Source organism: Lonchura striata, chromosome 3 (genome assembly GCF_046129695.1).
Source record: "Lonchura striata isolate bLonStr1 chromosome 3, bLonStr1.mat, whole genome shotgun sequence".
In the NCBI taxonomy this organism is placed as follows: domain Eukaryota; kingdom Metazoa; phylum Chordata; class Aves; order Passeriformes; family Estrildidae; genus Lonchura; species Lonchura striata.
In genome coordinates this window covers 104,487,493-104,501,803 of record NC_134605.1, presented here as the reverse complement: position 1 = coordinate 104,501,803, position 14,311 = coordinate 104,487,493, and positions in this window count along the sequence as shown.

Genomic DNA, 14,311 nt, shown 5'->3' with positions numbered 1-14,311 from the left:
TTTTTTTTTTTACAGTAATATAATCTTCAACCCAGATAAAGATGCACAGATAGTGTGGATCACATGAAAACTAGGAGTCTTGAGGAGTCACAAAGGGTAGACAACACTTAAAAAATCCTAGGTGCTGTAAATACATCAGGAAAGGGAGAGGAGGGGAGAGGCTGTGCCTGTGGGAGGGGGGCACAGCTGAAAATACTCCCAAGGCCCCTGCTTTGACCTTTACATGAGCTGAATCTTTGATCTTAATAGAGAACTGCCACAAGCCCTGCAAGTACAGCCAAACATCAGCTCACAGACATGCACAAAGTTGTGCCTGCTCCCTCCTCTTTCCCACACAAGAATATCCTTGCAAGGTACCTCATCACAGCTCCTCATTTAAGGGTCAGTTCTTTAAATTTATTTGTCAACTTGAGTGCTTTTTAAAATTTTAACAGATATTTATTTATTTATTTATTAGCCATTTCCATTAATAACACAATAAATAGTGATACATTTATATTCTTATAAATGTGAGTTCAGCAGGACAGAGGGTGCTGACTTCTCAACAGCCAGGGAGGGATGCCAGCCACCCCCCTAGGTGACAAGGACACAGAGATCACTTTCCCTCCTATTCAGGCAGAGCTCATTCTGCCCCCAGGCTGTGCTGTTAGACTGGACAAGAACCCCAGTATTTACACCCCTCCATTTTCTGAAATAGGATTCAGTTTCAAATCTATCTCCAAGTAAGTCTTGTTTTTTAGACAAGAGAACAGGGACATGTAGAAATTAAGACCTGTTTAGGCAAGTGGAATCAATTTGAGGAGTATAAAAACTCCATCATCCTCTATTGGCAAGTATTTACATCAAAGATTATTGGCTTACTTTTTAGTTTGTGTTCTCAAGAATTGCATTTTACTTGAGATTCATATGTGTTGGCATTGTACTTCCACGAATCCTACCTAACATGCAAACTTTCTCTTCCATATCTTTAACAGTAACCCATTTGCCTACACAGAATCACAGAACAGAGAATCATGGAATCTGCTGATTTGGAAGGGACCCACAAGGATCATCAAGTCCAACTCCTGGCCCAACACAGGACAGCTCCCAGTGCCACATCATGTGCCCAGGACTATTTCATTCCTGTCTATCCCACCAGATAAATAACTGCAATGTCTTGCACATATTCAAGGGAAGGGTAAGACTGCACTGGGAAATAACAAATGTCACAGTCTGCAAAGGGGAAAATGTAATCTCTGTTTAATTTCTGTCTCGTTACAAGTGCTGTGTCCTGGTTCTGAGAAACATGAACTAAAGCTGAGTCAATTTTATTGTGAGTGAGTAATGGACAATCCAGATGACTTGCCAGGAAGCATGGCCCCAGGGCTGTCAGTACACAGCTTCCAGGAAAAAAAAGGCAATATTTGTAAACAGAAAGCCATACCACTCATTGTTATGAAAGGCAATTCCCTATCTGAGAAGTGATGGAGCAAAGCCACCAAGCCCTCTTTAAAGGGAACAAGTCTACCAAACAGGAAGGTCTAAGGCGTGACAATGTCTGGATAAGAGGATAACAAATACATATATACCTTCCTGCCATTATACTGAATAAAAAACTAGTGAGTATTTCATGCCTGTGGAAAGTCTGACAGTGTGCAAGCAGTGCCAGCAGGGACCTACTTAACTCCACTCCACAGGGAGGGTTTGCTCCTCAGCTGCCCTGTGCTCACTGGCACAGTAGTGAAGCTGTCCACCCAGCAGGAAGGGATTCAAGCCAAGCAGAAGCAGTGTGTCTCATGGCTATCAGCACTCACTGATCATTTCACTTAACAAAAGAGAGCACAGACTCTTCATGCTCCTCAGAAGTTCACAGGACAGCCAGAGGGGCAGATGTAAAATGGCAAAATGCTGACTTCTGCCAAATCCAGAGCAAAACTCCCATGGATTTCAATGGACTCAGTTATCTATCCTTAGATTTCAAGGCTGAGACTACTGAACATCTTGTCTAAAGCTCCCATGACCAACCACAGTTGAACTCATCACCCCCAAATCTGCTCATGACCCACAGCAGTGGTCCCCAGCTCCCCCTGTCCCTGGGCCACAGGACAGCAAGTCAGTTGGGCAACAACATATCTCTCACTCCCCATAGCCTCAGGTCTAAGTTTTTATTTACAAGACAACATAAACAGTGTTGTTTTTTCATTACAAAGATGCCTGCTTATCATGGATGGAAGGTTACTGGTCTCAGAGACATCCCTGTCTGTCCTGCTTGGAATGTTTCAGGTAGCAAGGAGCTCATGCACGCCCTCAGAAGTTCATTCAGTGGTTAATTGTCCTCCTCCACGTGCATTCATGGGATCTGCAGCATTTTCCTTCCCCCTGGCTGCTCCTGGGAGCATGTGGTTTGGGTACTAATGCTGCATGTTGGCACCAAGCTGCATTTCACAGGGAAAAATATGCAGCCCTCCATAAGCAGATTAGGAAACACAAACACTGAGAAATGGAGAATAGAGTGGGAAAAGAACTCTTATCCAAACAACACCCAGGGCAAGAACCAAGGCCTCCACTTGGAGAGAAAACTAGGGAAAACATGGGATTTAAAAGTGAAACTGTTGGGAGACTGTTTCTTTGCACTATTAAAGTGATTGTGTTCCTGACAGGCCCATCATGGCCCTGTTTGTAGCCAAGCTCAGTTCTGTATGAACATCAAAATACATCTCTTTTTCAAGCCAGCTGCATAGTGCACACAACATCATCTGGGAGTTCAAACACATCTGGATTATTCAGTGTTTTCATGGTCGTATGTGTCTTGTCACACATGAGCAAGGTGCCCGGAGCCCACCAAGGTACCAGGCACCACAACAAAAAGAAACCATTGCAGCCTGAGGTGTGGTGGAAGCTGCAGGAGAACTCACAGGAGAACTCATCACCCAGCAGCTGGTCCCCACAGCTGCCTCTCTCCAGGGCTCCCCCATGTCTGCAGGTGCTACAACCATTGCAAAGTGGGCTGCACTGGGATCTTGCCAAGTTACCTCCGTCCTCTGAGTGCACTCTGCCCAAAGCATCCTCAGCTCACACTCTGCATCTGGATGTTTTTCTGGGTTAATAAGTGAGAGCAAGCCCCACACACTACTCCTATCTCCTCCAAATCTCTCCTTTCTTCTCTCTTCTCCTTTCTGCTTTTCTCTCTAGCTTGTCCCTTCAATGTTATTCCATTTTCATTACCCTGCACTGTTTAAATATCCCTAGCAAAACCTGGGCACTACAAAAATAAGCCAAATGCAAAAAGAAGGCAGACATATTTAATACATAAACAGCTGGTTTGTAGGAATCCTGATGTCATTACTTCAAGAGAATAAAGGACTATAAATTCTAATGCAACTCTCCCACTCAGTTGTAAAACATGTTGCTGTATTTACACTAAAATAATCATCAGACAGTTATGTGTTTTTTTCCCAGAAAACTCTATCCTGAATTTGTTCTTAGAGAGGAAGTTGTTCATAGCCTCTTACCACCCCCCTCTTTGATGCCTGCTATTTTAGGATTGTTCCATTCCTTTTTTGCCTCTCTCCCCATAAAACTGGAATCACTTGAGCCCACAAGGTTACTTCATAAAGCCTCCTTCTCAGCATATGAATCCAATTTTAGCTTTTCAGGCTTAAAAATAAATATGTGTCAAAACCCCCCAACCAAACAAAAAAGATGTTCTAAAGCAGGAGGAAAGAAAGCTCCAACATCCATTGTTTCAGCCTTAGCCATCTTCACCATATTCAGCAGTCACATCCATTTCACTGTAAGGGATGTGTAATGTCTGGATGGATCTGCTTAGTAAAGATTTAGTATTGAATGAGTGATGCCTGAAAGGATAGGACTGTGGCTGTAGTGTGTTGCCCAGGGATGTCTGCTCATTAAGCTGCCCAGAATAAACAGTGTGTCCACGCAAATTAGAAAATTCTTGGAGAAAAAAGCCACTTACATATTAATGGCCTAGCTCTCAGAAAATCTATTCCGTAAAATTAGTTGTTTATGGAAGACTGCACTTTCATACTTTCTATTAAGTGTGTAAAAATATATTAATGACCTTTTGCAAGCTATATTTGGGCAACATTTGCAGTTGATGTGGTATCTCAGTAGCTGTATTAGATGTACAGACATTGTTTTAACATATGTTGTTAGCTGGAGCAAGACGTCAACACAAGCCTTCTGGAGCAAGCAACCTGAAATGCATTTGAGGCTGTCATCCACATGAAAAATTGTTTCAGCCATTCCCTAATATCATCTTCCCTCTCCAGACCAAGATTCTTCCAAGAGAATCAGGTTTGTATGTGAGATAGGTGTCCAGACTTCAAAAGGCAGTGAAAATATGCCTCAAAGACAGAGCAATTTTACCTTCCAAAACTTTGGTTTAGGTGCTCAATCCCTCCAATGCCGTGTGTGACTTGGGAGCTTTCTTTCTCTTTTTCTTCCCACTGGGTTACCAGTTCAGCATTTTTGACTTGGTTTCCCTCTACCTTGGGCAAAGCCTGGAAAACATAAACTGTCCCCTAAAAAGGGACAAACACACCCCCACTATTTACCCCTACACTCCTACTCTGTACTTTCTTTTTCCCACAGATAGTAAAAATGAGACAATTCATAGCAGGCCTAAGTTTGATGATTTGGCTGAAATCAAACACCAGTTTTCAAAAGGTTTTTGGGTCTAGACAGAAATGCCCACAGAGCTTCAGAATACATTGGGTTTGACTGACAGCTAATTTTTCCCTCTACTTTTCTGTCTGGCTGTGCAACCAAGAAATAGACTATTCCAGACAGACTTCCAATGCAGAACCTCTTTACAACCCTTCTGGATATGATGTCACTGGGGAACAACCTGACAGTTTCCAAAAAACCTGGGATTCCTGCCTGATGGCACAATAACAATGGAAGAAGTTTTAAGACTCACAATAAATACTGGGAGAACAGGGATAAATGATGATTGGCATCAAATTCAGAAATCATATTTTCTGGCTTTCTCCTGGTTTACATCTATCATATGGTATTTTATGTTCCTGGCAAATCATTTATGGTAAGGTTGTTGGAAATGAGTACTTTTGGAAATGAGGTCTTCTAAGTGAAAATGTAAGACTGCAATAAATGACTTGATCTTCAAATGTATTCAACAGCCTATGGCTCTTCCAGAAATCAGAGCTGTGGAGTGCTCAGTGCTTTAAAAATGAGTCTCATTTTCTCTTGCGCTCAACTTTGGATAAAAGACTTATTTTAATGTTCAGAAAGGAGGATTTGCTCATACTGCATAATCAATCTGTAATCCTTAGAGATTCTAAATGTGAAGTGCTGCTGTAAATTCCCTTATTCTGGTGTGGATTTGAAGGTGTTCAGTGGAATAAATTGGAAATGCAACTTGGAACATTTTTTATATGCTTTGAGGAAACAGGATCCAGATGACAATCGATGTGACATACTTGTCACCTGCAGCGGAAAAGCCCCAGCAAGAGGAAAGCCATAAGGCTTCTCCCCGTGCCCACAGCATCCTACACAATTTGTGGTGCAACAAAAAAGGCTTTGCAGCCGTGTATTTATTTGTCTTGCTTAGTGCCCTTTGTGCTACTCCCACACATTGGACTTTAAAGCTTTCTTTGAAAGTTTTATTATCTTTCATATTTCGCAGCCCGCAGAGGCACTGCTGTTCAGCCTGTTCTGGGGAACGGGTGGCAAAGCGCTCTTTGTTTCTGCTGAGAGAAGACCCCGAAGGCCACTAAAGCTGCTCAGCAATGTTTCCTTTTAAGGACGAGCTGAGGGAGGCATCCTGCTTTCATCCTTAAATCATAGCAGATGAGTGGGAAGCTGGTGCTGAGACCCGGGCAATGATGACCTGTGCTGGGTTTCCCTGGCTGCTGGAGGTGCAGGCATGGCCAGGGCACTGAGAGCCAGGGGCTCTGCCCTGGCCTGCAGCTCTCTGTGGCTCTTCCTCAGCACTGATCATCTCACTGGGTCTGCTGGCAGGCTGCCCAGCCAGCCCTGCCATCTCTGGGGACAAATCAAATACTGCTGACAGCGTCCCAGATCCACGTGCATGAGAAAGCAAAGCTTTTCCCAACGCCTCTTGCCATAGCCCTTTCCCTACTGGGATCACTGCCATGTCTTATTTAGAGATTCCCTCTTTCCAAGCAGGAATGATTTGAAACTGCACTTGAAAGAAGGCATATTTAGGTGCTTATTTCCTTCTTGTTGGAAAATTTTTTAGTGACTGTGTTGTAGGAAAGTTGTTTCTACAGTCATAAATGCTGTGCAAGGAAATACTTCCTAATATGAAAATATGGACAAACTAGCTTTTGAGCACATGCCTTGAGTGCAGGACTATGCAATGCCAAAAATTAATCATGCTGACATGAACCTCCACTGTAAAAGCAAACTGTGTCACATTATCATTTTCAGCCCAAGAAATAAATATACATACTGCAACACTGAAAATAAATCAGAGTCTAGCAATAAACAACCATCACTCTTCCTGTAGGGGGTGAAAAAAACCAAACAAAACCACAGGGAGCTGTGTGAGAGAGAAAAGAGGCAAAGAGAGAGATGGAGAGAGTTTTTACAAGGCTATGTGGTGACAAGAGAAAAAAACTACAGCTTTAAGTGGAAAGAGGGTAGATTAAATTGGATATAGGCAAGAATTTTTTTACTTTGAAGGTGGTAAGGCACAGGAACAGGTTGGCAGAGAAGCTGTGGATGTCTCATCCCTGGAAGTGTTCAAGACCAGGTTGGATGGGGCCCTGAGCAACCTGGCCCAGTGGAAGGTGTCCCTGCCCATGGCAGGGGGGTTGGAACAAGATGATCTTCAAAAATCCCTTCTAACCCAAACCATCCTGTGATTCTAGAAGGCTAATATGGCAAAAGGTGTCAGTGCAAACTATTGTTCTGTGTGGGCCATCACCCCTCAGTCCATGTCAACTCTTGCTCATCAGGGTCTCTAAAACAGCACACCAAATTTGTATGAATTTGAGGATGGTCACTAGAAGAAGCAGCTTGATGATATCTGGTGATCCTTCTCCAGAGGGTCTTCTGTAGTGTCCCAAGCACTGACTGACCTGTGAGCAAAGCTCTGCTCTGCCCCATGGGCTTCACTCCTTTCACAGCTCCCAAGCTCACGCCTGACCTCTCTGTTGCCAGCCTGGACCCAAACCCTTGCACTCCTACTGATATGAAATCAAATCCAGCAGGAGAGTGTGACTCTGGGAACATCAGGGTGAGGGTAAAGGTACTTCAGCTCTGCCTCCATGATGGGGTATCTTATTCTCATCTGCCTCTTGTACCCCACAGCTGCCTCTTCATCACCTCTCTCCCTGTAGCTGGCTGCTCTCCTGATGCCTTCTTGTCCCTCTGTTTCTCTTTTCCCTTCTCTGGCTCAGTCAGTTCATGCTTCACATCTGATTCAGCTGCTTCTCCTGCCTCCATGATCAACAGCTCCTGCCCTGGTAATTTTTCTTCCTGTGGATCAATCATCTAATTCAACATACACCTCAAAATATTCTGCTGTCTAACATCCCCTCCATAGCCTCCTCAAAGCCCTGTTTCAGCTCCAGGATCTTCTTCAGCTTTGTCTCCCAGCTGTGTCTTGTCTCCCACAGCTTCCTCAGAGGCTATTTCCCACCTAGAGTTTCCATTATATTTATTACCCAGGATAATCTGCCTCCCACAGCCAGGCATCTTTGCTCTCTCTGCCTTTAAATGACTTTCACTGCTGTCAAAATTGCCTTTATCTTCTTCCTCGGATCTGCTAAAACATCTTATCAAGCTTTCTCTACAAACGTTAGGCAAAATAACAACCCTCTTCCCAAGTCAAGGCCTCCAGCAATCATTCTGTGTTTGGATTTTTAAGAGTTTTGCCTAAATCAATCTTGTTTTGAAATAGTAATGATAACAGCTTGCAAAGTACATACATTTACATACCTCACTTCATTCAAATTAAGTGGCAAAGATAAGAATCTCCAGAAATTAATTCTGCTAATGTTCTAAACTGTGAATTTCAATCAAAGCTGAAAACCAAACCAACTCAGCTGAATTGCTGGCTCTTGTTACACTTTAAGTGATCTAAAAGCATGCATCAATAAGCAAAGCAACTTCACTTTGTGCAGCTGAGCTCCAGACTGATTTGCTGCTTTCCAGAATTGTCTGATAAAAAAAGCCACAGTCAAGCTCCAGCTAATAAGAGAAAATCAATCCAGAGCCAAAGAGCAATAAAAATGTTGTAGCAAGTTCAGAACATTTTGTCACAGCTAAAATTGGTTTCCTGTGAACCATCTGAAATCATATGGACTGCAAAGCCTTGCAGTTCACAACTGTTAAAATAGCAAATGTTCTAATGATTCCAGAAGCAAGCAAGAAAATCTGCTTTTCGTCCCAGGATGAGGGACAGTGATGAAGTGAAGAGTAAGAGATGTTACACAAAGGGTTTGGAAATTAATTTACTACTCAGTACTCTGGGTCACTTAAAACCCAGTAGTTCAGCTGGAGAACCTTTGTAGCCTTTTAATAATTTAAAACTGGACTGCAGATTTTGAGACAAACAGACTTATAGATCAAAGATAAAAGTGGTGTGGAAAACTAAGAGCAAATAAAAGTGAAAGGTCTGAAAACAACTGGGATGCTTTGTTCCCAGTGTTCCCACACTGCCACAGTGGCTGGGTACCCCACAGGCTCTTATTTGGATTTCTAAATATAATTTACCCTGGTGCAACTAAATCCCAGAAGTGCACAGGGAGAGAGAAGGACAGTGTTTACAGACTTATAGATGCAAGATTCCTATGGGGATTGTGGATTCACTGTGGATATCACTATCTTGCCAGTGGCTAGGGCAATTCCCAGCAGATGGGTCTTAGAGACCAGGGCAGAGGTTAGAGGGGATAACACAAAGGGCTGCAAGCAAATAAACCAGCTACACAAGGAGCAGACAATATTTTTTGTGTCCTGAGAGGCTGGGGCTGATGATGGCAAGTGCCACCTCTAATGAAGAGGTGCCCATAGTCAGGGGATCCAGCACAGCCACAGCCTGGCTGCTGCTCTCCAGAGACCAAGGCCACCTCCTCAGCTCCCAGTCTGTCCATCTGCCCCCTCTGAACCAGCAAGAACTTGATCTTGCTTCAGCAACCAAGAGACTAAAATGTGTCCTACAAAGCAAAGCAGTCCCTGACCTTTTTTTTTAAAGAACCCCTTGTGTTTGCACTGCTGGCGGAAGCCAGAGCCCTCTGTTTGGCCACAAACAGGCTTCCCACGAGCAGATGTGCTCAGAGCATCCACCCACACAGCTCCAGAAGGAAGGGCTTTGGGAGGGAGCAAGCAGCTTAGTCTCCACCAACTCTTTTCACACAGATCAATGAGCAGTCATTGAGCAGAAATGTCTTTTCATCCCCAGCAGTCGAGGCCATGCTCTGGCCTGTGACCCATCCCCTCCCAGCCGGACTCGAGGAGAGCCCAGGATTTATGATAAAAGACTTCTTTCCTCTTTGTGCTTCTCCCTGTGGCACCACACAGCTTGAGCAATGGAGCAGTTTCAAATTATTTTAAAGCAAGTCCCTGCTCCTATTTTTACAGGAATGTCTCAGCCCTGTGAATTTTGGTGTCCCCTGCATATGGTGTGAACCATCCTCCACAGGCAGCATGGGGAGTTAAGCAAACAGTCCCCAGCTCCAGGGGGAGTATGATAAATATCTTCATACGATGTACATGGGAATGGTTTTCAGTGGATAAAGCAGCTCTGGTTCCATGCCATCACCCTGGTGAGTGCATCTCCCACACATGGTGTGGTGAGGCTCCAAACGTGCTCCGTGTCATCCTGACAGAGTGTTCATCTGCTGTGGTCCACCTAATTCCCATGGGCAGACTGTACATTTTATAGATTGTACATTTTATAGATTGTACATTTAATTGATTGTACTATGCACATTTCATTCCTTGCAGATCAAACAAGCTAACTACCTTGATAGGTTTAAAGTGTTTGAATATTTTCCTTGGCATCTGCTAAGAAGAAATCAAGTGCTGTTCTCCCCAAACACTGTGGGTAACACTTCCTTCCCCTGAGCTTCAGAAATAACTTCCTAGCACTGTCAGACCTATATGTCACTTATTTTCTCCACATGATTTTCTTTGTGAATGTGAAATGATCACACTTCCTTTACCCTCATGTTCATTCAGGCAGCTCACCCTTGGTGGAAGAATCTATATTTTGCAATGGTTTTGCAAAATGGTTGCTCTACTTTGCTCGAGAGCCCTTTGTGCTACTGTGATAAAAATGTGGAAGTAGTGAGAGAGGAAGCTGCAGGGAGCAGTCTGATGGCTTTTACACACATAGGCACCACTTTTATATGAATTATAAAGCAATTTAACAGTTGCAAGATCACACAGAATTTTTTAAGTGCTATTAAATAAGCAGTGATTTTATACTGAAGCACAGGCAAGAAATTGAGCCCACAGGTAGAGCTAAAAAAGTGGCATATTAGAAGAGGCTGGGCTTGTGCCTAGGCTATTCAGTCTCTCCCTAGCTATCCAGTCAAGTTATTCAGGCAGACCAAGCTTTATCTTCATGGAAAGTTTCTGAGCAGACACTCAAACAGTGACAAAAAGGAACAAAGAGACTATCAGCGGTGAGTTTGTTCTAAGAATAAAACAGGCATAATTGTGGGGAAAGCAGACTGTGAAACACCATAGACACAACCAGGAGGAGCCACTGCAGTAGAAGAACGCAAGAAAATTTAAAATTTAATGCTGACTTTATACATCATGCTAACTACATTCAATCCCACCCCTGCTGTGAAACGATGGGAGGCACAGAGCTGAGAGAGAGGAAACTACAGGGAGGCAATAGGGGAAGGGAAGAGCAGCTTCCTAAACCCCACAACTCCATGCATGACTCAGTCTTTCATGAAGCCCTAAATCTATCATTTCTGGGGAGAAATGAAAATTGTGACATTGCCACATCACTCACTGCAGGCACTGCTGCTGCCATGCTCAGCCTGGCTCTGCCCGTGGGCGCAGCGTGGGGTCACGTCTGTGCCTGCCACTGCAGCATGCAGCTCTCCTGCCAGCCAGCACCCCGCAGCATATGCACAGCACAGAGCAATTCTGCCTACTGGTGGCATGGCTTCCTCCCCAGCATTGGATTCCCATTGATTATGATAACTAAAGCAGCCTTACAAGGAAAGTACTTTGGCATTTGGGCTCTTCTGGCACTATTATTTGTCAGAAAATTAATGGCATCTTTGGCTTTGCTTTCCAGATGGACATTGTAAGTGTCTTCAGGCTCCCCCCTGAATTTCCCTTCTGCTGCTCGTTGTTCACAGCTGTGTTGAGCAAAGTCCTGGCAGGCTGGAGCTCAGCAGAAAATCAGAACAGAGAGAGAAAAGGTTCTGAGTTTCAGCTTGTGTCAAAATGTTTATTCGCTCCATACAAAGCTGATGCTCTTTCATAATATATAAACATGCTGTTGCTAAAACTTTAATGGGCATAATTACAGCTCTTTGAAAATTCTAATTATATGGATTATTAGGAAATAACTTAAGAGCTTGGATAAAATCAGGGGATTTGGATGGGCTGTGATGCAACCTCTGTGCCTATAACTCTGTAAATTAATAATTTTCCATGGTTTATGTATACATTCCACTTTTCCACTTAATATGACACTGCAGGCAATATGTTTCACGTATTTCACATCCTGCCTTGCTCAATCCCTCTAGCTCTGGCCCCATGCCTGCTCAGGATTGTCACTGTCTCTCAGCAAAGATCCCCTTGCTGTACCCCTGACAGACAATGCCACGGTCCCAGCCAGGCCCCCAGCCCTTAAATACTTGTTCAGACTGCTAATTTTGAGGTTTTCACCTTACTCTTGTCTCATACAAGTAAGGTGTAATTTCTTTTTGAAAATATCCACCTTGAGGATTTTTCTGAGAGATGATTTATAGGTTTGTATTTTCTTCTTTTCAGATGTTATGTGTTCTGTAATCAGCTCTGGGTGATAGCAAGAGCCAGAGCTGCAGAGAAGTGAAGCTACAAATCCAGCACAAATCCAGTCTTGCTCATTGACATTTGCCTTAAATGGGTTATTACTCTTCCTCTTGGACATTATGGGATGAAACCAGGAATTGAATTATTGAATGCTGTGAGATACCAGCTTGCCAGTTTATAGACTTATTATAATACTTGGTCTGAAATGTTAATCTGCTACTAATAAAATTGCTGACTCCTTGTATTAGCAGTTGCTCTCAGGCTGGGGCAGCATAGACCAAATATCACTTAAAAATTTGATACCCTCTTTGCACCATGAATTTGTCTCACAAATAGACCCAGCCCTGTGGCTAGGAGGCTTTTTTCTTTTGGATTGGTCAAAATTTATTACAAATGGAGACAGTGCAGCTTTCAGGCACAGTGGTCTGAATGCAGACTGCCATTTCTTTTTCTGCATGTAAAAATGCAGTTAATGTTTCTTCTGTGCAGACTCTCTGTGTGGAGCTGAGTGAGGAAGCAAACTCTGGGTGCTGCACAGAATCACTGCTGCTGCCAGACCCCAGCACCCATGTCAAGCTGTCCCTACAAACTTGCTGACCCTCTCACTCTGCAGATGAAGTTTTGGAGAGGAGAGAAGGATGCTGTATTGCCTCATGCCTCAGGAGAGGGGAAATAGCTCAACAGGCCCCATTAGGTGCTGTTGGTTTGGCAGCCAACTGCATGTGGACATCAAGATCTGCTTAAGCAAAGTCTCCCTCCAGCCTCTGGAAAGACTCAGGACATGTGCCTAGGATGAGAGATCTGTGCCAGATCAGCCTCCATCCCTGCTGTCCCTGCTGGACAGCCTGATGAGTGGGAATCCATGTTAGGAAACCTTCCTTGGCCTTCTTTGTCCTTGACCTTCCCACTCTGCCAAAGCCCCTGAGGTTTGTCAGCTGACCTACAAACCAGAGCAGTCTCAGTTAATGGGATTCTTTATGCAGACACAAGCTACAATGTTATGTGAGCCTTACAAAGGCTCTCTCTGACTTTTTTGGGAGTTATAAATTAATTACCAGAGTTTAATTTAAATAAATTTCTGTGAAGACACGGGAAATTTCAGCCTGTGAAACATTCTTGGTATAAAAACCCATCAGCTCTTATTGTGCATGGAAGATTACTTATATACTTATAAAAATATAAGTAAGATGTAAGAAGCTTGTGTGTTTAAGAAACCCATTCAGGAGAGTCCTGGAAAGGAAGCAAGGAGGAAAGACATCAGAGAGGTTATTGCAGTTTCCCAGGCACAAGAGAAGAGGTTTCAGGTAGCCATGAGGTAAAAGTCAATGTCTGGGACACTTGGCAGCATCATCACTGGCTGCACGTTCAGAGGAAAAAGCCCATGAAAGGTCATCAAAGCAAAAGAGAGGCTGAGTGAGGCTGGGAGAGAGCTGTGCACAGATCAGAGTATCCCCCAGGAAAACATGGGATCAATAATCCTGTCTGTTACAATTCCAGATCCGATCAACAGGGCAGCCCCTGTCACTGCCACCCTTCTGTGCTATGCTGTAAGAGATTGCAAGCATTTCAAAGATTTTCATTTTCAGAAGTATCACATAAATAATTCTGGGATTTGAAATGTTCTTTGAAACTTTAAGACAAAAAATGGAAAATCCTCCCCTTTCAGGAATTGTCTGTTCTTTGTCCTTACAGAAAATACATCAAACAGAGAACATTTGGGGTAAAGTCAGCAAGGTTTTTAAACCGACTATTTTTTATTGAAAACTTTGTTACAAGTTTCAGTGATCAAATACATCATATCAGTATGGATAAACCAAAGTAAATGTCCAAGCTGAACCTTCAAACATCCTGAGCACACTGTTTCTTTCTAGTCATGATGGTGAATTTGGTTCTAAGTTTTTTAACATTAAGGTGCTAGTGACAGAACTGGATGAGTAATTCATAAGGAATAATTTACTCATTAGTTCAGCCATTTTTCTGCTCTCTAATTTTTCATGAGGAGATTGTAATATTCTCACATTCATTCCCTCCTTGGATGTCTTCATCAAATAAGCTCATCATTTTATTAACTGCTTGTAGCCCTGCCTAGATCCCACTGGAGCAGGACACAGGATGTGTTCAGGGCACACAGCAATCGTCAGAGAAAAAAGGCAAAAAGAAAAATAATACAAGGGTAAAATGCTAAAAAGGCTGTTATTTTTCCTCTCACAACATAAGAAGAGTATTCAATGAAATTACAAGCCAGAAACTACACAATGTCAAAAAAAAAAAAAAAAAAAAAAAAAAGGCAAAAAACCCCAAAACAAAACCAAAAAATCTCAAAAAATTACAACAT